General features: G+C 44.6%; 1 protein-coding gene across 1 annotated transcript in view; it reads left to right on the forward strand.

Moving 5' to 3' along the window:
- The window catches only part of LOC138681613 (pecanex-like protein 2), a 1,209,413-nt gene that overhangs the window by 998,325 nt on the left and 186,833 nt on the right, over positions 1-24,255 (forward strand). The gene's annotated exons all lie outside the window — the stretch shown is intronic.

Here is a 24,255-nt window from a genome sequence, read left to right on the forward strand (position 1 = left end):
CTTGTGTTCTTCTGATAAACCTCAGTGTCCTGAGGGGAAATGCGTCGAGATCTGAGACTATCTATGGGGCTGGTTTTCAATTTAGGATAAGTATGCCTAATGTTTTTTCTGGCTGGTGTTTCCATTATCAGTGTTGTTCCATCTACATAACCTTCCCTGTTTTCTCCTAGATTATCTAGGAATATACAGGTACTTCTCACAAAATTAGAGTATATCATCAAAAAGTTGATTTACTTCAGTTCTTCAATACAAAAGGTGAAACTCATATATTATATAGAGACATTACAAATAAAGTGATCTATTTCTGTAACAGGCTGGGTGGTGGAACCACTGTGCCAAAGCCCAAGGAAGACCTGGAGGGGTGTGACTAGGAGCCTGACCCAATCTGACGACTGACAAGCAGCAGCTAATGAAACCGCAGTCCGTGGAGAAACAAGGGATTTGATCCAGGTGCTACTTCAGGACTGACCTTGGGTAGTTGGCGGCTGACCCCAAGGAGCGGACCCCTGAATGGCACAGGGGAATGTCCAACAGATGCAGGCTTGTAGAGAAGATGACAGGAACCGCTGGTGTAGACAGGACAGTCTGGCGGAGAGATGAGCACTGGCGGGTGCAGCTGGCTCAGCTGCCATTCATGTGAGCACTGGCAGGTGCAGCTGGCTCAGCTGCCATTGAGGTGAGCACTGGCGGGTGCAGCTGGCTGAGATACTAGTACAGGCACCTGTGAACTTACAAGTGTGTTAGGAACAAAATCACAACATTGCAAAGGCACCTCCATTTTGGAGGAGGCAGTTTAAATAGTAAGAGACCTCTAGCTATTGGCTGGGGACACTTTAGAGGAATGTGCGTGGCCCCATTAAGAAAGAGGAAGTGTGCGTGCGACCGCACAACGCACAGTGCCTGGAGAACTGCTAGGAGTGCATGCAGCCTGGGCAGCAGCAGGCCCGGAAGGAGCAGGACGGGAGTCTTGGCGGAGAGTATGCTGATGTCTCTGCAGGGCGAGAGGGACAGCAGGCAGAAATGCGGGTGCTACAGTACCCTCCCTTCCACCCCTTCTTTTTCAAGCCTGTCAGAAATTTCTCCAGGAGGAGAGGGGCTCCCAGGACCTCTCCTCGGGACCAAACCCCTTCCAATCCACAAGAAAGAAGGTTTTCCCTCTTACCGTCTCGGTGGCCAAAATGTTCTCTACCTGGAAAACGTCTTCAGCACTGACAGGAGTTGGAGTGGCACCAGGAACCTCGAAGAAAGAACTGAGTACAACAGGTTTGAGAAGAGACACATGGAAGGAATTGGGGGTTCGCAAGGAGGCTGGGAGTTTGAGTTTGTAGGCTACTGGATTAATCCGTTTCAACACCTCAAAGGGACCATTGAAGCGAGGACCCAATTTATAGGATGGTATTTTGAGATGGATATACTTAGATGATAGCCAGACCTTATCTCCAGGATGAAACAGAGGTGAATCCAGACGTCTCCTATCCGCATCTGGCGGCTGACCCCTAGGAGCGGATAGCTGGATTGGCCCAGGGAAATCTCCAACAGATGCAGGCAGGTAGAGAAGATGAAAGGAACTGCTGGTGCAGACAGGACAGTCTGACAGAGAGATGAGCACTGGCAGGTGCAGCTGGCTCAGCTGCCATTGAGGAGAGTACTGGTGGGTGCAGCTGGCTGAGGCACTAGTACAGGGACCTTAGAACTGACGAGCGTGTTAGGAACAAACTCACAACATTGCACAGGCGCCTCTAGATTGGAGGAGGCGGTTTCAATAGTAAGAGACCTCCAGCTATTGGCTGGGGACACTTTAGAGTGCTGACAGGAGTCGGAGTGGCACCAGGAACCTCGAAGAAAAAACTGAGGACAACAGGTTTGAGATGAGACACATTGAATGAATTGGTGATTCGCAAGGAGGCTGGGAGTTTGTTTGTAGGCTACTGGATTAATCCATTTCAACACCTCGAAGGGACCATTGCAGCAAGGACCCAATTTATAGGATGCTATCTTGAGATGAATATACTTAGATGATAGCCAGACCTTATGTCCAGGATGAAACAGAGGTGAATCCAGACGTCTCTTATCCTCTTGTCTTTTCATCCGTTCGGAGGATTTTATCAAAAGACGCTTTCCTTCCAGATCTTAGAAAAGTTGCTGATGAGGGAATTGGCAGCTGAAATATCGGAGGTGACAGCCACAGGGAACGAGACTTTGTGGTGTTGACAGTAGACCACAAAAAATGGAGATTTGGCCGAAGACTTGCTCACGTGGTTATTGTAAGAGAATTCCGCCCATGGCAGGAGTTCAGCCCAGTCACTTTGATGAGCATTAACAAAATGCAAGAGAAAATTAGTCAGGATCTGATTGACTCATTCCATTTGGTCATTGGACTGAGGATGGTAAGAAGAGGATAAATCCAAAGTAACATCCAGTAGCTTACAGGTGGCCCTCCAGAAATGAGAGGTAAACTGGACACCTCTATCGGAGACAATGTGAAGCGGTAGACCATGGAGACAAAAAATCTGAAGAATGAATTTTTTGCCAGTACTGGCACAGATGAAAGACTGGATAGCCAGATGAAATGAGCCATCTTGGAAAAACGATCCACCACTACTCAGATGATGGTACATCCAGTTGCCACTGGCAGATCCATGATGAAAACCATGGAGATATGCTGCTAGGGAGCAGACGGCACAGGCAAGGGAAGCAACTGACCGGTCAGAAGCTGTTTGGGAGTCTTATTTCAGACACAAGAAGGACAAGCAGAGACGAAATTCGCAACATGTTTGCGCAGAGTCGGTCACCAATAGTGTCCAGTGAAAAGGAGAGTAGTCGTCTGTCCAGTGTGGCCTGCCACCTTAGAAGAATGTCCCCAGAGAAGAACCTGCTTCCTGTCAGGTTCAGCCACGTAAGTCTTACCGGCGTGTAGGCGGGATAAGTATAGCGGAGCGACTGTTATTATTTTGGAGGGCTCAATGATATGTTTAGGCTCCTCCTCCTGGTCAGAGGCCTGTAAGGACCTGGTGAGCGTATCCGCCTTAACGTTTTTATCAGCTGGACGAAAGCGGTGTGTGAAGTTGAAGCGAGCGAAGAGCAAAGACCATCTGGCTTGATGGGGGTTAATGTCATGATCCCAATGGCAGGGGATCACAAAAGGACAAGCACAAAAACAAAACAAGCTCTAGGGTGATGGAACCTGAGCTGACCGCGATCCTGAACCTAAACACACAACTAGCAGTAGCCGGGGAACGTGCCTACGATGATTCCTAGACGTCTCGCGCCAGCCGAAGGATTAACTTCCCCTATTAGAAGAAACACAGACCTCACTTGCCTCCAGAGAAACACCCCAGAGAAATAGCAGCCCCCCACATGTAATAACGGTGAAATGAGAGGAAAGCACATACGTAGTTATGAAAATAGAATCAGCAAAAATGAGGTCCGCTAAAGCTAGATAGCAGAGGATACAAAAGTAAACTGCGCGGTCAGCGAAAAACCCTTCAAAAAACCATCCTGAAATTACTTGAACTCATGTGCCAACTCATGGAACATGAGGAGTAATTTCAGCCCACTAGAGCAACCAGCAGCAAGTAATCACATATCTGCAAGCTGGACTAAGACAAAAATTAAGCAAAACGTGGAACAGGAAAAACAAAACTTAGCTTGTCCTGAAGATAACAGACGCAGGAAGCAGAGGTAAAAAGACACACTGATTACATTGATAGCCGGCGAGGAAATGACAAAAAAGCCAGGTTAAATAGGAAACTCCCATAACCTGATGGAACAGGTGGACACCAGAGACCGCAGAGAACACAAGTCACCCAGTACCATCAGTAACCACCAGAGGGAGCCCAAAAACAGAACTCACAACAGTACCCCCCCCTTGAGGAGGGGTCACCGAACCCTCACGAGAACCACCAGGGCGACCAGGATGAGCCCTATGAAAAGCACGGACCAAATCGGCAGCATGAACATCAGAGGCAATGACCCAAGAATTATCCTCCTGACCATAACCCTTCCACTTGACCAAATACTGGAGTTTCCGTCTGGAAACACGAGAATCCAAGATCTTCTCCACAACATACTCCAATTCACCCTCCACCAGCACCGGAGCAGGAGGCTCAAGCGAAGGAACAACAGGTACCTCATACTTCCGCAACAACGACCGATGGAACACATTATGAATAGCAAACGATGCCGGGAGATCCAAACGAAACGACACAGGGTTAAGAATTTCCAAGATCCTATAGGGACCGATGAACCGAGGCTTGAACTTAGGGGAAGAGACCTTCATAGGAACAAAACGAGAAGACAACCACACCAAGTCCCCAACAAGAAGTCGAGGACCCACGCGGCGACGGCGATTAGCAAACTGCTGAGCCCTCTCCTGGGACAACTTCAAATTGTCCACCACATGACTCCAAATCCGATGCAACCTATCCACCACCATGTCCACTCCAGGACAATCAGAAGGCTCCACCTGACCAGAGGAAAAACGAGGATGAAACCCCGAATTACAAAAGAAAGGAGAAACCAAGGTAGCAGAACTAGCCCGATTATTAAGGGCAAACTCGGCAAGCGGCAAAAAGGAAACCCAGTCATCTTGATCAGCAGAAACAAAACACCTTAAATAAGTTTCTAAAGTCTGATTAGTTCGTTCCGTCTGGCCATTCGTCTGGGGATGGAATGCAGACGAAAAGGACAAATCAATGCCCATCTTAGCACAGAACGTCCGCCAAAATCTAGACACAAACTGGGATCCCCTGTCAGAAACGATGTTCTCCGGAATGCCATGCAAACGGACCACGTTTTGAAAAAACAGAGGGACCAACTCAGAGGAGGAAGGTAACTTAGGCAAGGGTACCAGATGAACCATCTTAGAAAAGCGGTCACACACAACCCATATGACGGACATCTTTTGAGAGACAGGGAGATCCAAAATAAAGTCCATGGAAATGTGCGTCCAAGGCCTCTTCGGGATAGGCAAAGGTGACAACAATCCACTGGCCCGAGAACAGCAAGGCTTAGCCCGAGCGCAAACTCCACAAGACTGCACGAAAGAACGCACATCCCTCGACAAGGAAGGCCACCAAAAAGACCTGGCCACCAAGTCTCTAGTACCAAATATTCCAGGATGACCTGCCAACACAGAAGAATGGACCTCGGAGATGACTCTACTGGTCCAATTATCCGGAACAAACAGTCTTTCCGGCGGACAACGATCAGGTTTATCCGCCTGAAACTCCTGCAAAGCACGTCGCAAGTCTGGGGAGACAGCCGACAAAATCACCCCATCCCTAAGGATACCAGTGGGCTCAGAATTTCCAGGGGAGTCAGGCACAAAACTCCTAGAAAGAGCATCCGCCTTCACATTCTTTGAACCTGGCAGGTATGAAACCACAAAATTGAAACGGGAGAAAAACAGTGACCAACGAGCCTGTCTAGGATTCAGACGCTTGGCAGACTCAAGGTACATCAGATTTTTGTGATCAGTCAAGACCACCACACGATGTCTAGCACCCTCAAGCCAATGACGCCACTCCTCAAATGCCCACTTCATGGCCAAAAGCTCCCGATTACCAACATCATAATTCCGTTCAGCGGGCGAAAATTTTCTAGAAAAGAACGCACATGGCTTCATCACTGAGCCATCGGAGCTTCTCTGTGACAAAACCGCCCCCGCTCCGATCTCGGAAGCATCAACCTCAACCTGAAAAGGAAGCGACGTATCTGGCTGACGCAACACAGGAGCAGAAGAAAACCGGCGCTTAAGTTCCTGAAAGGCCTCCACAGCCGCAGGAGACCAATCAGTAACATCAGCACCCTTTTTAGTCAAATCCGTCAAAGGCTTAACAACACTAGAAAAATTAGTTATGAAGCGACGATAAAAATTAGCAAAGCCAAAGAACTTCTGTAGACTCTTAAGAGATGTAGGCTGCGTCCAGTCACAAATAGCCTGAACCTTGACGGGATCCATCTCAATAGTAGAAGGGGAAAAAATATACCCCAAAAAAGAAATCTTCTGGACTCCAAAGAGACATTTAGAACCTTTCACAAACAAAGAATTGGCCCGCAGGACCTGAAACACCTTCCTGACCTGCTGAACATGAGACTCCCAGTCATCAGAAAAAACCAAAACATCATCCAAATATACGATAATAAATTTATCCAGATATTCACGGAAAATATCATGCATAAAAGACTGGAAGACAGAAGGAGCATTAGAAAGTCCAAAAGGCATCACCAAATACTCGAAATGGCCCTCAGGCGTATTAAATGCGGTTTTCCACTCATCACCCTGCCTTATCCGCACAAGATTATACGCACCCCGAAGATCAATCTTAGTGAACCATTTAGCCCCCTTAATGCAAGCGAACAAATCAGTCAACAAAGGCAAAGGATACTGATATTTGACTGTAATCTTATTCAAAAGACGATAATCTATGCAAGGCCTCAAGGAACCATCTTTTTTGGCCACAAAAAAAAAACCTGCTCCCAAAGGGGACGAAGATGGACGGATATGTCCCTTTTCCAAGGACTCCTTAACATAATTCCGCATAGCAGTATGCTCTGGCACTGACAGATTGAACAAACGACCTTTAGGGAATTTACTGCCAGGAATCAAATCTATAGCACAATCGCAATCCCTGTGAGGAGGAAGCGAACTGAGCTTAGGCTCCTCAAAAACCTCCCGATAATCAGACAAAAATACCGGAACCTCAGAAGGAGTAGATGAAGCGATAGAAATCGGAGATGCATCATCATGAACCCCCTGACATCCCCAGCTTAACACAGACATTGTTTTCCAGTCCAGGACTGGGTTATGAGTTTGTAACCATGGCAGACCAAGCACTAAGACATCATGTAAATTATACAGTACCAGGAAGCGAATCACCTCCTGATGAACGGGAGTCATACGCATGGTCATTTGTGTCCAGTACTGAGGTTTATTCATAGCCAAAGGTGTAGAGTCAATTCCTTTCAAAGGAATAGGAACTTCCAGAGGTTCCAGACTAAACCCACAGCGATTGGCAAATGACCAATCCATAAGACTCAGGGCAGCGCCTGAATCCACATAGGCATCGACGGAAATGGATGATAATGAACAAATCAGCGTCACAGACAGAATGAACTTAGACTGTAAAGTACCAATGGCAATAGACTTATCAACCTTTTTTGTGCGTTTAGAGCATGCTGATATAACATGAGCTGAATCACCACAATAAAAACACAATCCATTTTTCCGCCTATAATTTTGCCGTTCACTTCTGGACTGAATTCTATCACATTGCATTATCTCAGGTGCCTGTTCAGAAGACACCGCCAAATGGTGCACAGGTTTGCGCTCCCGTAAACGCCGATCAATCTGAATAGCCATAGTCATGGACTCATTCAGACCTGTAGGCGCCGGGAACCCCACCATAACATCTTTAATGGCCTCAGAAAGGCCATCTCTGAATTTTGCAGCCAGAGCGCACTCATTCCACTGAGTAAGCACCGACCATTTCCGAAATTTCTGACAATATATTTCTGCTTCATCTTGCCCCTGAGAGAGAGCCAATAAAGCTTCTTCAGCCTGAATCTCTAGGTTAGGTTCCTCATAGAGCAAATCCAATGCCAGAAAAAACGCATCCACATTGAGCAACGCAGGATCCCCTGGTGCCAATGCAAATGCCCAATTCTGAGGGTCACCCCGCAGGAAAGATATAACAATCTTGACCTGCTGAGCAGGGTCTCCAGAGGAGCGAGATTTCAAGGAAAGAAACAACTTGCAATTGTTCCTAAAATTCAGAAAACTAGATCTATCTCCAGAAAAAAACTCTGGGATAGGAATTCTAGGTTCAGACATAGGCGTATGTACATCAAAATCTTGTATATTTTGAACCTTAGCAGCAAGATTATTCAGGCTGGAAGCCAAACTCTGGACGTCCATGATAAACAGCTGAGGTCAGAGCCATTCAAGGATTAAGAGGAGGAAAGAAGCAGCCAAGCTGCAATTAAGGCTAGGCAGCAAACACTGAGGAGGGGAAAAAAAAAAAAAAAACTTCCTCAGACTACTTTTCCTCCTACTTCAGCCAAAACGATGACCAATTTTTTTTTAGGCCGGCTATACTGTCATGATCCCAATGGCAGGGGATCACAAAAGGACAAGCACAAAAACAAAACAAGCTCTAGGGTGATGGAACCTGAGCTGACCGCGATCCTGAACCTAAACACACAACTAGCAGTAGCCGGGGAACGTGCCTACGATGATTCCTAGACGTCTCGCGCCAGCCGAAGGATTAACTTCCCCTATTAGAAGAAACACAGACCTCACTTGCCTCCAGAGAAACACCCCACAGAAATAGCAGCCCCCCACATGTAATAACGGTGAAATGAGAGGAAAGCACATACGTAGTTATGAAAATAGAATCAGCAAAAATGAGGCCCGCTAAAGCTAGATAGCAGAGGATACAAAAGTAAACTGCGCGGTCAGCGAAAAACCCTTCAAAAAACCATCCTGAAATTACTTGAACTCATGTGCCAACTCATGGAACATGAGGAGTAATTTCAGCCCACTAGAGCAACCAGCAGCAAGTAATCACATATCTGCAAGCTGGACTAAGACAAAAATTAAGCAAAACGTGGAACAGGAAAAACAAAACTTAGCTTGTCCTGAAGATAACAGACGCAGGAAGCAGAGGTAAAAAGACACGCTGATTACATTGATAGCCGGCGAGGAAATGACAAAAAAGCCAGGTTAAATAGGAAACTCCCATAACCTGATGGAACAGGTGGACACCAGAGACCGCAGAGAACACAAGTCACCCAGTACCATCAGTAACCACCAGAGGGAGCCCAAAAACAGAACTCACAACAGGTTAAGCCACAGAGCAGGCTGCAGATAAGCCAGATTCTTGTGGTCAGCGTAAATTACCACGGGTTTCAACGCTCCTTCCAGCAAGTACCCTCACTCCTCCAAAGCCAGCTTGATCACGAGCAGTCCTCTAACGCAAATAGAGTATTTAACTTCTGGTGCTGAGAAGAGTTTAAAGAAAAGGCCACAGGACACCATGTGACCGGATGAAGACTTCTGACTGAGGACGGCTCCAGCCCCTGTGAAAGATGCATCCACCTCCAGGAAGAACTATTTGTTATGGTTTGGGCTATGCACCACCAGAGCCTAGGAGAATGCCTGCTTTAGGGATTCAAATGCTTCTTCTGCTTCAGGAGTCCATTCCTTAGGATTGGCTCCTTTGTGGGTCAGAGCAGAAATTGGAGCAGTCCGTTAAGAAAAATGGGAAATAGATTGCCAATAATAATTCACAAAGCCGAGAAACCGCTGGATAGCCTGAAGACCGTCTTGATGAGGCCACTTCATTACAGCGGATACCTTCTCAGGATCCATCTCCAGACCGGTTTCCGAAACGATGTACCCTAGAAATGGAAGGGAGGACTGTTTGAAGACACACTTTTCATATTTGGCATAGAGATAGTTAGTTCTTAACCTTAGTAGAACCTGGCGAACGTCCCTCTTGTGTGTTGGCAGACCAGAAGAGAATACCAAGATGTCATCCAGGTATACTACCACACACACACGTATAGAGCAGGTCCCGGAAGATGTCGTTCACCAGTTCTTGGAAGACGGCTGGAGCATTACAGAGTCCAAACGGCATAGTGAGATACTCATAATGATCATCGTGGGTGTTGAAGGCAAATTTCCACTCGTCTCCCTGGCGAACTTGAGCCAAGTTGTATGCCCCTTGTAGGTCAAGCTTCGTTAAAATTCTAGAACCCTTCAGGCAATCAAACAGCTTGGAGATCATGGGTAGGGGGTACTTATTTTTTACCGTGATTTGGATAAAGCCCCTGTAGTCAATGTAGGTTTGCAGAGAGCCATCCTTCTTCACAAAGAAAAACCCAGATCCGGCCGGAGATGAGGATTTCCAGATCAATCCCCTAGCGAGGATCTCTTCTATATACTCGGATATAAAATGAGTCTCAGCCTGGGGCAGGGGGTAGATTCAGCCTTGTGGAGGTGAGGTACCCGGCAAATGGTCAGTTGTGCAGTCATATGGCCTATGAGGTGGCAAGGTCTCAGCCGCCTTCTTGTGGAAAATGTCCGCATACGTCCAATATGCCACGGGCAGGACGAACGGGAGCAAGGCACATTTCGTGACATCCTGAGCCCCAACAGAGTACTTCTCCAGACCTCCAGTCCTCTAGTCCAGAACAGGTTTGTGTTTTTGCAGCCACGGGAGACCTAGAAGTAGAGGATAAGAGAGACCAGACAGCACATGAAGAGAAATCTTCTCCGAGTGCAGCATCCCCACCTGAAGATCCACGGGCTCCATGATGAACTGGATGGTCTCGGAAAGAGGCTTTCCATCCACTGATGAATCACCAATGGATCCGGAAGACATAGGATCGAAGTCTTATACCGCTAGACCACAGCCTGTTGAACAAAGTTACCTGTGAAGCTGAAGTCCAGGTGCGCCAATTCAACAAAATACCCTTTGCCGCAGGAGACAGATATAGTCAGGGTCCACAATGGAGAGGTAAAAGTCTTGCCCAGGGTAGCCTCTCCTACCGACCCTAGTCTCTGGCGTTTCCCGGTCTCTCGGTGCATGACCGAATATGATGTTTGGAGCTGCCGCAGTAGACACATGTCCCTTTGGCCCAACGAGCCTCTTGGCGGGGCTTGGATAGCTTCACCCTATCAATCTGCATAGGTTCAAGCGAAGAAGTCGCAGCAGGAACTTGCTTAATGATCGGTCGTTGGAAGGTGGGAACCAGGCATAACAATCTTCTCTCGCGGTTCACCTCTTTGGTCTGTTCCTGGAACCTAATGTCAATTCTATTTGCGAAGGACACCAGGTCATGCAGAGAGATTGGTATCTCTCGGCCTGCCTGCTTGTCCTTGATTCGCCCGGAGAGACCTTCCCAGAAGGTTGCCATCTGAGCCTCATTGTTTCAAGCGAGTTCTGGAGACAAGGTACGGAAACATAAATATAAAGAGAACCTGGCACTCAACTTAAGTGTATGCAGCTTAATTTATTGTTTAGTACCAGTAAACGTTTCGGTCTAAATAGACCTTCTTCAGTAACGTACTGTTAAAGTTGTGGAGAGGTAATGGTGGTTTATCAGATTAAAACCAATGTTTTGGTCTAAATAGACCTTATTCAGTAACTACAGTAACAAAAATGAAAAGAAATGAAAAAAAATGAACATAATACAGACATGCAGTAAAACGTCCAATTGTCAAAAGATGAAAAAGAAAAACAACAAGTAAACAGTAACAAAAGTATATACATCAATGACATTTGGTCATAGTGAGAAAAATTCGATATCTCATACATGTCAAAGGAACCACAAAATATTCCAGTGTCCACAGATAAAGCGTAGTAGTAGGAATAGGAAGCATAGCATACCATACTGTTAAAGTTGTGGAGAGGTAATGGTGGTTTATCAGATTAAAACCTGATCAGTTCTGTGAAAACAAGTATACCAGGTGTCGTTTAGCTAGTGATTGGCAGGCATGTGACGTGCACATAGGTGGACAAAGATTACCTCATAGATGATGCTGGATTGTCCATCAAGCAGGATGGAGAGTAGATTAACAACTGTAAATTGAGACAGTGAAATACCTCCTGAGTACTCATGCATAATGACACTGAGCAGGTGAATGGATGGGTATCGATCCCGTTATTTACCTGAGCTCACTGGAGGTCCTAGGTGTGACGCGGCGTCCACCGCTAGTCAGCGAAGTGCAGAGTGAATGGCCCGCTGTGTAGAGACGTGTGTTAAATAGCGAGTAAAGGTACCGTAACATTAAGCGACGCTGCAGCGATATAGACAACGAGCCGATCGCTGCAGCGTCACTGTTTAGGTCGCTATAGAGACGTCAAACACAGCAACTCCAGAACGATGCAGGAGCGATCCAGTGACGTACTTATCATTCTCACTGGTTGTTAGCTCCATGTAAAAACATTGCTGGCATCGTTGCTTTTGCTGTCAAACATAACGCATCACGTCGACCTGACGACCAAATAAAGTTCTGGACTTCTAACTACGACCAGCGATATCACAGCGGGATCCTGATCGCTGCTGCGTGTCAAATACAACGAGATCGCTATCCAGGACGCTGCAACGTCACGGATCGTTGTCGTTCTCGTTGTAAAGTTGCTCAGTGTGAAGGTACCTTAAGTCCTGCTAAGCGTCCAGACCGGAAGTGATGTGCCTGGAGGTGTGTCTTGCATTCCACGTGACCGGCCGTGAGGCAGTCCAGGAGTGAGGTCACAGGGGGTGGTGCCTGGATGCTAGTGTCCTTTCTGTCTCCCAGCAGTGCCGCGTATGGCGGTGGAAGGGCCACGTATGGCGATATATTCATGTGAAAGCGGCAGTAGTGCTAATGTGGGGTGAATAGGATAGTTACCCTATGGATGGTGTGAAGATGTAGGAGAGCCTACATGCCATATAGAGTTGCTGAAGAAAAGGATGATATCCATTTAGGTAGTGTTCATGGCCGCAAAGTGCAGCATATAGCATCGGTATAGGTGACTCTGAGGAAAACAGACAAGTACGTTAGATATGCAAAATAAGATGTCATGTAGTAATTAATAAACATATAATAGATGATTTATGATTATGTTACATGATAAATACATATTTATAATATATTTTGCATATGGCCAGAAACCGCTTATCAAAATAAAGGATTCAAAACAACAGAAAATGTGTTCGTCACTAGAAACATATCAGCGTGGTAATATAGAAGTTCATTATAAGAATAATAGTAGTTCGTATTTCCTATTCAGTCCCTTAGGACTCAGAGTGTCAAGAGTATGAATCCAGTACGCCTCGCGACGTTTTAATGTTGCCATTCTATTGCCCCCGCTTCTGGGGTCGGTATCTGTTCAATGACCTGGAATTTCAACTGGTAAATGTTATGCCCTTTAGTAATAAAATGATGGGGGATTCGCCAAAGCATGCATTAAGATGCAAAAACATCTAAACATGCCAGTTTAGTACGGCTCATCACAAACCCGATATGGCATTGTTCACTCTCATCTATGGTTTTGAGGTACGCCACTGCTGCAATTGCTTTGACTGATGCATCACAGAAGATACAAAGTCTTTGTGTTTTGACTTCTGTGGATGGCACAGGAACATACGATCGTTTCACACGAAGGTCAGTCAAGGTTCCGAGAGACTTCCTCCACTCTGCCCACAGGTCAGCCTTTTCTGCAGGAAGTGGATCGTCCCAATCAGATGTGTCTTGGGTGAAGTCCCTTAGCATCATTATTCCTTGGATGGTTACCGGAGCTACGAATCCCAGGGGGTCATATAGACTATTCACGAAAGAAAGAACTCCTCTGTGCGTGAAGGGTTTCTCGTCCGTGCAGATCTGAAAGGTGAAGGCATCCGTCTTCAGATCCGAAAGCAATCCAAGGCTCTGTTGCATGGGAAGGGAGTCGATGCTTAGGTCTAAGTCTTTTAGATTGCTGGAATAGTCTTCAGAGGGAAAGGCTTACATCAACTCTCAGCTGTTGGAGGAAATCTTGTGTAACCTTAGGTTAGACTGAAAGAGCATTTCTTGAGCCCTTTTTAGTAGACTGATAGCCGCTTCATTTGTTGGTGTGGACTTCAAACAGTCATCTACGTAGAAGTCATTTTCTACGAATGATCTGACGTCTGACCCATATTTTTCTTCGCCCTCTTTGGCGGAAAGCCGGAGGCCATAGATAGATACTGCTGGGGAAGGGCTGTTCCCGAAGATGTGTACTCTCATCCGGTACTCTGCGATGTCTTTGCCTGGGTCATTGTCGCGGTACCAGAAGAACCTCAAGTAGTTTCTGTGTTACTCCTCGACAAGAAAGCAGTGAAACATCTGTTGTATATCAGCCATAAATGCCACAGTATCTCTGCGGAACCAGAATAGTACTTCTAGAAGTCTGTTATTCAGGTCTGGACCCAACAGTAGAACATCATTCAATGAAACATCTTCGCATTTGGCGCTTGAGTCGAATACCACTCTTATTTGCCCTGGCTTCTTAGGATGGTACACTCCGAAGATGGGCAAGTACCAACACTCCTCTGAGTGCAGAAGTGCAGGTGCAATCTCTGCGTGGTTGTTCTGGAATATCTTCCCCATGAAGGTAAAGAAATGTTCCTTCATCTCAGGTGACTTCTGAAACTTTTGTCTGAGGGAGATGAATCGGTGGTAGACCAGTTCCCTGTTGTTGGGTAGGCGTCTTCTCCGAGGTTGAAATGGTAATGGTGCGACCCAACTGTCTGACTTGTCCTTGACAATTTGACTATCAATGATGTCCAAGAACATACTGTCTTCTATAGACATTGCTACCTTGTCGTCTTCCTTCGTCCTGTGGAAGACTGTACATCCTATGTGGTCTTGTTCACCTTCACAGGCATGGTCTTCGTCGGTAAGAACTGAGAAAGGGCAAGGTAGGGAAGTGCTGTTTGGTAATTCCTTTACCAGTAGACTATTCTGACATGGCTGGAAGAGAGACGGATGTCCATTTTCAAGTGTGAGCATACTGTTGACTGAGGTTGGCTTGTGTGCTCCTCCTAGACAAGACGTCTCTTATAATGACCCATCCAAGTTCGAGCCTCTGTGCGTATGGAGCGTTCCGGGGGCCGTTGATATATTCTCTAGTCTTGTGGGCTCGTAGTATATCTCTTCCCAGGAGAAAAGCTATTGGGGCTTTTGGGTCCAACTCAGGTATCAGGTGGGCTATGCACTTCAGGTAGTGGTGATGTGTTGCCACCTTTGTTGAAGGTATCTCTGACCAGTTGTCGGGAATCTGGTTGCACTCCAAGATGGTTGGTAGAGATAGGCAGGTATGGCCATCTATGGACTCCACCTTGTGTCCGGTTGCTTTCCTCCCTGCCGTCTCAACGGTACCTGAACACGTCCTCAAGGAGTAGGGAGAATCGGGCCTACAATGCGGAAGTTGTCAAAGAAGATGGACTTGGCTAAAGACTTGTTACTTTGGTCATCCAGAATTGCATATATCATGAACGCTTTGTCCCTGCGGCCTGCTGGGTAGACAAGGCAGATTTTTGAACAGGATCTTCCTCCTGTGAGTCCGTTATAGATCTCCATACATTGAGAGGTAACCACAGTGGTGTCTTCTTCAGTGTTCTTTTGCTTATATCATTATGCTCCTCTGCTTGCGACAATGCTCATGGAGGTGGTCCAGGGTGCAAGGCTGTGTTGTGATCTGTGCTGCTGCATTCCGCACATTTCACGCTAGCTTCACAGTTCCTGGCGAGATGAAAGGTTGTGGCACAGCACTTGAAGCAGATGTTGTTTTCCTTGAGGAAACCTTTGCGATCCTCCAGAGACTTTTCCCTGAAGGCTCTGCATTTCAATAGAGGATGTGGTTTCCTGTGTAGAGGACACTGCTTACTGACATCTTGAGGTTTGTTCTCTTCTGGAGGGGGCTTACTTGTATTGTGAGGAGGACCTGTGGAAACAATATTAGTTTTGTGGACTGCCACAGGTGTCTTACTGGGTTTGACACCAGGGGGAAGTGGAACATGACAAAGTGAAGTCAAAACTAGGGTCATTTCTGATCCTAGCTTGTTGGGTGACAAATTCCACAAATGCAGTAAAAGGAGGGAATGGTACGTTATGAGTTTGCTTATACCGTGAACCATGTGTAACCCACTTTTCTTGTAAGTTATAAGGGAGTTTCTGTACTATCGGATTGACACCTCTAGCAGTGTCTAAGAATGCCAATCCGGGCAAGTGACCTTCCTTCTGGGCAACTTGTAACTCTATCAATAAATCACTCAATTCTCTAAGCTTCTGATAACCTTTAGGCCCTATCTTAGGGAACTCATCAATTATTTTGTATAAAGCATTCGCTATGACTTCTATGGACTCATAGCTTTCAACAAGTCTTTCCCACACTTTACGTAGACCTATGTGTGGATACTTTATATTAATGTCTCTTAGTCTTTTGGCATGCTCGACCGACTCACTTCCGAGCCACTTTACCAGGAGATCTAATTCCTCACTACTAGAAAGGTCCAGTCCCTGAATGGCGTTACTGAACGAGGCACGCCATGATCTATAGTTTTTGGCTTTATCAGTGAACTTTACAAGTCCTTTAGTAACCAGTTCTCAGCAGTTGCACCCAATGTTTGTGGCTCTCCCCTGTAATCCTTGTGGGTGAAAAGAGTTGGTGCCTCTGCCACCAGCATTGTCTGAGGGTAATCTTTTAAACAATTCTTCCATTAAGGCCCTCTGGCATGTATGCACTGAAATTGGCTCGTCTGCTTCCGACATTAGAGAAGCAAATTTCTCCTTGAATCGTGGGTCAACAAAGGTGCCAAAATGTTTTTCATGCAAGGGTCTCAGGAAAGGCATCTGAACACGAACTCTGCCATGTGTCGCAGGCTACAAAACAGTCAAATGTTCAGTGTCCTCACCAGGAACAACACTAACCATCCTCTCATCCTCACAACACATAGCCCCCTTCTCTTCCTCCTCCTCCTCTTCAGGCCATCCATGCTGGACAGGCATGAAGCTGGGATTGGCAGTCCCCTCTGTATCGCAGAGTGAACAATCCTGTTCCTCCTCCTCCTCCTCCTGTTCCTCATCATTACCATTGGGTGGCCTGAGAATATTGTGTGAGGCTGGGCTGTGTGGTCTCAGACACTGTACAATCTTGCTCTATAGCCTCCTGCTCAGCATTCAAAGCTTCCTCTTTCAGATTCTGATGCTCTGGAATAAGACATCAGATATCAAAGTATTATTTTATTTAACTCTGTATGACCTGCATTCCCATATAAACGGCGTAGGCTGTTGTGAATTCTGTTGTTGAGCTCCCTCCTGTGGTCGTGAATGGTACTTCGGTGAGTTCTGTCCGTGGGCTCCCTCTGGTGGCTGTGAGTGGAGCTGCTGCTTCTGAAGTTCCTTACACAGGTGACGTGGTTTATCCTTTGGTTGGCTTCTCTATTTAACTCCACTTAGATCGTTACTCCATGCCAGCTGTCAATGTTTCTGCATTGGTTCAGTTCGCTCTTGGATCTTTCTGGTTACCTGTCTACTCCAGCAGAAGCTAAGTTCCTGATATTATCTAATTCGTTCAATGTTTTCTTGTCCAGCTGGATATCATGATTTTGTCTTGCTAGCTGGAAGCTCTGGAATGCAGAGTGGCATCTCCGCACCATTAGTCGGTGCGGAGGTCTTTTTGCTCACTCTGCGTGGTCTTTTGTAGTTTTTTGTGCTGATTGCAAAGTTACCTTTCCTATCCTCTGTCTATTTAGTAAGTCTGGCCTCCCTTTGCTGAAACCTGTTTCATTTCTGCATTTGTGACTTTCATCTTTACTCACAGTCAATATATGTGGGGGGCTGCCTTTTCCTTTGGGGAATTTCTCTGAGGCAAGGTAGGCTTTATTTTCTATCTCTAGGGCTAGTTAGCTCTTAGGCTGTGACTTGGCGCCTAGGTAGAGTCAGGAGCGCTCCACGGCTATTTCTAGTGTGTGTGATAGGATTAGGGATTGCGGTCAGCAGAGTTCCCACATCCCAGAGCTTGTCCTGTGTGAGTTTTAACTATCAGGTCATTCCGGGTGCTCCTAACCACCAGGTCATAACAGTAGGCGTGTTGATCCTAGTGACCAATTCCCTTTAAAGTTGGATAAAGGTTAAAAAAATAGCTTGTAAGCTTCTTAACTATTATCACTACAATTATTAGAATCTCAAATACTGTGTAACTTTTTTAACCCTTTCACCCCGAAGCCTGTTTTCACTTTCCTGACCAGGCCAATTTTTACAATTCTGACCACTGTCACTTTATGAGGTCATAACTTTGGAACACTTCAATGGATCCCACGGATTCTGAGAGACTGTTTTCTCGGGAAATATTGTACTTAATGAGAGTGGTAAAATTTAGTTGATATGACTTGCGTGTATTTGTGAAAAAAATGGAAATTTGGGGAACATTTTGAAAATGTAGCAATTTTCAAACTTTTAATTTTGATGCCCTTAAATCAGAGACATATCACACAGATTAGTTAATAAATTACATTTCCCATATGTCTACTTTGCTTCAGCACAATTTTTGAAAAATAATTTTTTTTGTTAGAAAGTAATAAGGGTTTAAAGTTGACCAGCAAATTCTCATTTTTACAACAAAGTTTGCAAAACTATTTTTTTAGAGACCACCTCACACTTTGAAGTAACTTTGAAGGGTGTATATGACAGAAAATACCCAAAACTGACAACATTCTAAAAACTGCTACCCTCCAGGTACTCAAAACCACATTCAAGAAGTTTAACCCTTCAGGTGCTTCACATGATTTTTTGGGAATGTGGAAGGAAAAAATAAACCTTTACTTTTCTTTCACAAAAATTTTCCTTTAGACCTATTTTTTTTTACTTTCACAAGGCTAACAGGAGAAAATGGGCCAAAAAATTTGTTGTGAAATTTCTCGCGAGCATGCCGATATCCTATATGTGGGGGAAATCTACTGTTTGGGCACACGGCAGGGCTCGGAAGGGAAGGAGCTCCATTTTACTATTTGAATGTAAAACTTGCTGGCATAATTAGCAGCCACCATGTCATGTTTGGAGAGTCCTGATGGGCCTAAACAGTAGAAACCTGAAACAAGTAACAACATTTTGGAAACTAGACCCCTTAGGGAACTTATCTAGATGTGTATTGAGAACCTTTACCTCACAGGTGCTTCACAGAAGTTTATAACGTAGAGCTGTGAAAATAAAATAAAAAAAATTAAAAAAATCACATTTTTCCCAGATAAATCTTTTTAAGCTCTAAATTTTGCATTTTCATAAGGGTAACAGGAGAAATTGCTACATACTAGTGATGAGCAAACGTACTCGCCACTACTCGGTGCTTGCCCGAGTATCACTATGCTCGGTGTACCTGACGAGCATAGAATATTTCCGGGATTATTCGGCGAGAGCTCAAGTCTCCACCCTGCAATTTTGGCGCACTTTAGAGCACCAGTGACCATGCAGGGATTGTCTGCCAAGCACTCTAATGCCACACCCATCTTTGTTGTGGTATTGCAGTGATTGGCTGGCCACATAGCGTCATTAGGTCTATAAGAGACCTGGCGCCGCCCTGCTCGCTGCATTCTGCTCTGCACTCAGCTAATGTAGAGAGAGCTGCTGCTGAGATAGGGTCAGATTTGTTCTTTTAAGGCCGGCGCCACACCTATTGTAGGGAAATACGGTCCGTTTTTTACAGGCGTAATACGCAGAAATGATCCCAAAACAGTGATCCGTATGTCATCCGTAGGCAAGGTATGGCTGCGTATTTTACGCATGTAAACCTCCATATGTAATCCATATGGCATCTGTACAGCGAGGTTTTCTCACTAGCTTGCAACACGGACATAGAATGAATCCATGGGCTCAAATATTCGTGAAAACATATATAGTCTATATATATACACAGTACAGATCAAAAGTTTGGACACACCTCATTTAAAGATTTTTCTGTATTTTCATGACTATGAAAATTGTACATCATACTGACGGCATCAAAACTATGAATTAACACATGTGGAATTATATACTTAACAAAAAAGTGTGAAACAACTGAAATTAAGTCTTATATTCTAGGTTCTTCAAAGTAGCCACCTTTTGCTTTGATGACTGCTTTGCACACTCTTGGCATTCTCTTGATGAGCTTCAAGAGGTAGTCACCGGGCATGGTTTTCACTTTACAGGTGTGCCCTGTCAGGTTTAATAATTGGGATTTCTTGCCTTATAAATGGGGTTGAGACCATCAGTTGCGTTGTGCAGAAGTCTGGTGGATACACAGCTGATAGTCCTACTGAACAGACTGTTAGAATTTGTATTATGGCAATAAAAAAGCAGCTAAGTAAAGAAAAATGAGTGGCCAACATTACTTTAAGAAATGAAGGTCAGTCAGTCTGAAAAATTGGGAAAACTTTGAAAGTGTCCCCAAGTGCAGTGGCTACAAAGAAACTGGCTCACATGAGGACCGCTCCAGGAAAGGAAGACCAAGAGTCACCTCTGCTTCTGAGGATAAGTTTATCCGAGTCACCAGCCTCAGAAATTACAGGTTAACAGCAGCTCAGAATAGAGACCAGGTCAATGCCACACAGAGTTCTAGCAGCAGACACATCTCTACAACAACTAAGAGGAGACTATGTGCAGCAGGCCTTCATGGTAAAATAGCTGCTAGGAAACCACTGCTAAGGACAGGCAACAAGCAGAAGAGACTTGTTTGGGCTAAAGAACACAAGGAATGGACATTAGACCAGTGGAAATCTGTGCTTTGGTCTGATGAGTCCAAATTTGAGATCTTTGGTTCCAACCAACGTGTCTTTGTGCAACGCAGAAAAGGTGAACGCATGGGACTCTACATGCCTGGTTCCCACCGTGAAGCATGGAGGAGGAGGTGTGATGGTCGGGTGCTTTGCTGGTGACACTGATGGGGATTTATTCAAAATTGAAGGCATACTGAACCAGCATGGCTACCACAGCATCTTGCAGCGGCATGCTATTCCATCCAGTTTGCGTTTAGTTGGACGATCATTTATTTTTCAACAGGACAATGACCTCAAACACACCTCCAGGCTGTGTAAGGGCTATTTGACCAAGAAGGAGAGTGATGGGGTGCTACGCCAGACCTGAACCCAATCGAGATGGTTTGGGGTGAGCTGGACTGCAGAGTGAAGGCAAAAGGGCAAACAAGTGCTAAGCATCTCTGGGAGCTCCTTCAAGATTGCTGGAAGACCATTCCCGGTGACTACCTCTTGAAACTCATCAAGAGAATGCCAAGAGTGTGCAAAGCAGTCATTAAAGCAAAAGGTGGCTACTTTGAAGAACCTAGAATATAAGACATCATTTCAGTTGTTTCACACTTTTTTGTATATAAGTATAATAATCCATAAGTATAAGTATTATTATATATATACAGTATTATAAGTATAAGTATATGATCCCACATGTGTTAATTCATAGTTTTGATGCCTTCCGTGTGAATGTACAATTTTCATAGTCATGAAAATACAGAAAAATCTTTAAATGAGAAGGTGTGTCCAAACTTTTGGTCTGTACGGTATATATATATATATATATATATATATATATATATATATGTCAGTGAGACACATATAAATATATATATATATATTTCATACAGCGCTAGATAGCTTTTGCTATCTCCTTATCAAACCCGACAGGATATGAGACATGGTTTACATACAGTAAACCATTTCATATCCGTAATTTTTTTTACACATTCCTCACTAATAATGTTAGTAGAGTGTGTGTGCAAAATTTAGGGGCTCTATCTGTTAAAAGAAAGGGTTAAATCATGGAACAAACTGGCATGGGCTCCCACGCAATTTTCTCCGCCAGAGTGGGAAAGCCAGTGACTGAGGGCAGATATTAATAGCCTAGAGAGGGACAATGGTTATTGCCCCCCCCCCCCCCCCGCTAAAAGCATCTGCACCCAGCCACCCCAGAAAAGGCACATCTGGAGGATGCGCCTATTCTGGCACTTAGCCTCTCTCTTCCCACTCCCGAGTAGCGGTGGGATATGGGGTAATAAAGGGTTAATTTCACCTTGCTTATGTAAGGTGACATTAACCCTTTCCTGACATGCTCCGTTCTAGTACTGCTCTGCGGGAACTGAATTCCAGCAAACCGCAGTACTAGTACGGTGGCACGATCGCACAACCTCACAGTGAGCACTGCGGCGATCGCATGCGGGTGTCAGCTGTATATGGCTGTATAGCGCTAGCACAGATCGTGGGCATTTAACCCCTCTGATGCCGCTGTTAGTAGTGACAGAGACATAGAGGGGCATCGCGCATGGATGGGGGCTCCCTGCGCTCTCCCACCGGAACAAAGCAATGCGATCGCGTTGTTCCAGTGATCCGGAAGGAGTCTCTGGATCCAAGATGGCCGCGGGACTCCTTCCGGGTCATGAAATGAGGTGGCTAGCCGGCGCCTGCTCTGAGCAGGCGCCGGAAAGCCTCCTGCACTGCTTGTCAGATCGCAGATCAGCGATATGATCCAATATAGTGATGTCCCACTCTAGGACAATGTTAGAAAGTAAAAAAAAAATAGAACGTACAAAAAAAAAATCCCCAAATAAAGAAAAAAAAATTCCCAATATATCCATGTATTTATGTAAATAAAAAAATAAATAAAAGTACACATATTTGGTATCGCCGCGTCCGTAACGACCTGCTCTATAAAACTTTCCCACTAGTTAACCCCTTCAGTGAACACCGCAAAAAAAGCGAGGCAAAAAACAACGCTTTATTATCATGCCGGCGAACAAAAAGTGCAATAACACGCGATCAAAAAGGCGGATATAAATAAACATGGTACCGCTGAAAAGGTCATCTTGTCCCGCAAAAAAAAGCTGCCATACAGTATCATCAGCAGAAAAATAAAAAAAGTTATAGCTCTCAGAATAAAGCGATGCAAAAACAATTATTTTTTATATAAAATAGTTTTTATTGTGTAAAAGCGCCAAAACATAAAAAAATTATATAAATGAGGTATCGCTGTAATCGAATTGACCTGTAGAATAAAGCTGCTTTATCAATTTTACCACATGTGGAACGGTATAAACGCCCCCTAAAAGAAATTCAGGAATTGCTGGTTTTTGTTCATTCTGCCTCCCAAAAATCGGAATAAAATGTGATAAAAAAATGTCATGTGCTCGGATATGGAACCAATAAAAACGTCAACTCATCCTGCAAAAAACAAGTTCTCACATGATTCTGTGGGCCAAAATATGGATAATTTATAGTTCTCAAAATGTGGTGATGCAAAGACTATTTTTTGCAATAAAAAGCATCTTTTAGTGTGACGGCTGCCAATCATAAAAATCCGCCAAAAATGGTATAAAAGTAAATCAAACCCCCCTTCATCACCCCCATAGTTAGGGAAAAATAATAAAATTTAAAAAAAAATGTATTTATTTCCATTTTCCCATTAGGGTTAGGGTTAGGGCTAGGGTTAGGGTTGGGGTTAGGGTCAGGGTTGGGGCTAAAGTTAGGGTTGGGGATAAAGTTAGGGTTAGGGTTGGGGCTAAAATTAGGGTTAGGGTTTTGGCTTAGGGTTAGGGTTGGGGCTAAAGTTAGGGTTTGGATTACATTTACAGTTGGGATTAGGGTTGGGGTGTGGTTAAGGTTATGGTTGGGATTAGGGTTAGGGGTGTGTTTGGGTTAGGGTTTCAGTTAGAATTGGGGGGTTTCCACTGTTTAGGCACATCAGGGGCTCTCCAAACGCAACCTGGTGTCCGATCTCAATTCCAGCAAATTTTGCATTGAAAAGTCAAATGGCGCTCCTTCCCTTCCGAGCTCTGCCATGTGCCCAAACAATGGTTTACCACAACATATGGGGTATTGGTGTACTCAGGACAAATTGTACAACAACTTTTGTAGTCCTATTTCTCCTGTTACCCTTGGTAAAATGAAACAAATTGGATCTAAATTAAAAATGTTGTGAAACAAAAGTTAAATGTTCAATTTTTTTTAAACATTCCAAAAATTCCTGTGAAGCACCTGAAGGGTTAATAAACTTTTTGAATGTGGTTTTGAGTACCTTGAGGGGTGTAGTTTTTAGAATGGTGTCACTTTTGGGCATTTCTGTCATATAGACCCCTCAAAGTCACTTCAAGTGTGAGGTGGTCCCTAAAAAAAATGGTTTTGCAAATTTTGTTGTAAAAATGAGAAATCGCTGGTCAATTTTTAACCCTTATAACTTCCTAACAAAAAAATTATGTTTCCAAAATTGTGGTAATGTAAAGCAGACATGTCGGTAATGTTATTTATTAATTATTTTGTATGATATGACGCTCTAATTTAAGGGCATAAAACTAAAAGTTAAAAAATTGCAAAATTTTCAAAATTTTCGCCAAATTTCCATTTTTTTCCACAAATAAATGCAAGTCAAATCGAAGAAATTTTACCACTATCATAAAGTACAATATGTCACGAGAAAACATTCTCAGAATCACCAGGATCCGTTGAAGCGTTTCAGAGTTATGACCTCATAAAGTGACAGTGGTCAGAATTGAACAAAATGGCCTGGTCAGGAAGTTGAAAACAGGTTTCGGGGTGAAGGGGTTAAGTCTGGTAAATAATGGAGAGATGTCAATAAGACACCTATCCATTATTAATCCAACAGTAGTAAAGTATTTTAATGAAATAAATACACACATGGGGTTGTAAAATCTTTATTATAGACTTAATCCACCTGAAGACCCTCGTTCTGTAAAAGAAAAAAGCAATAAT

The sequence above is a fragment of the Ranitomeya imitator genome, chromosome 5, assembly GCF_032444005.1.
Source record: "Ranitomeya imitator isolate aRanImi1 chromosome 5, aRanImi1.pri, whole genome shotgun sequence".
Taxonomy (NCBI): Eukaryota; Metazoa; Chordata; class Amphibia; order Anura; family Dendrobatidae; genus Ranitomeya; species Ranitomeya imitator.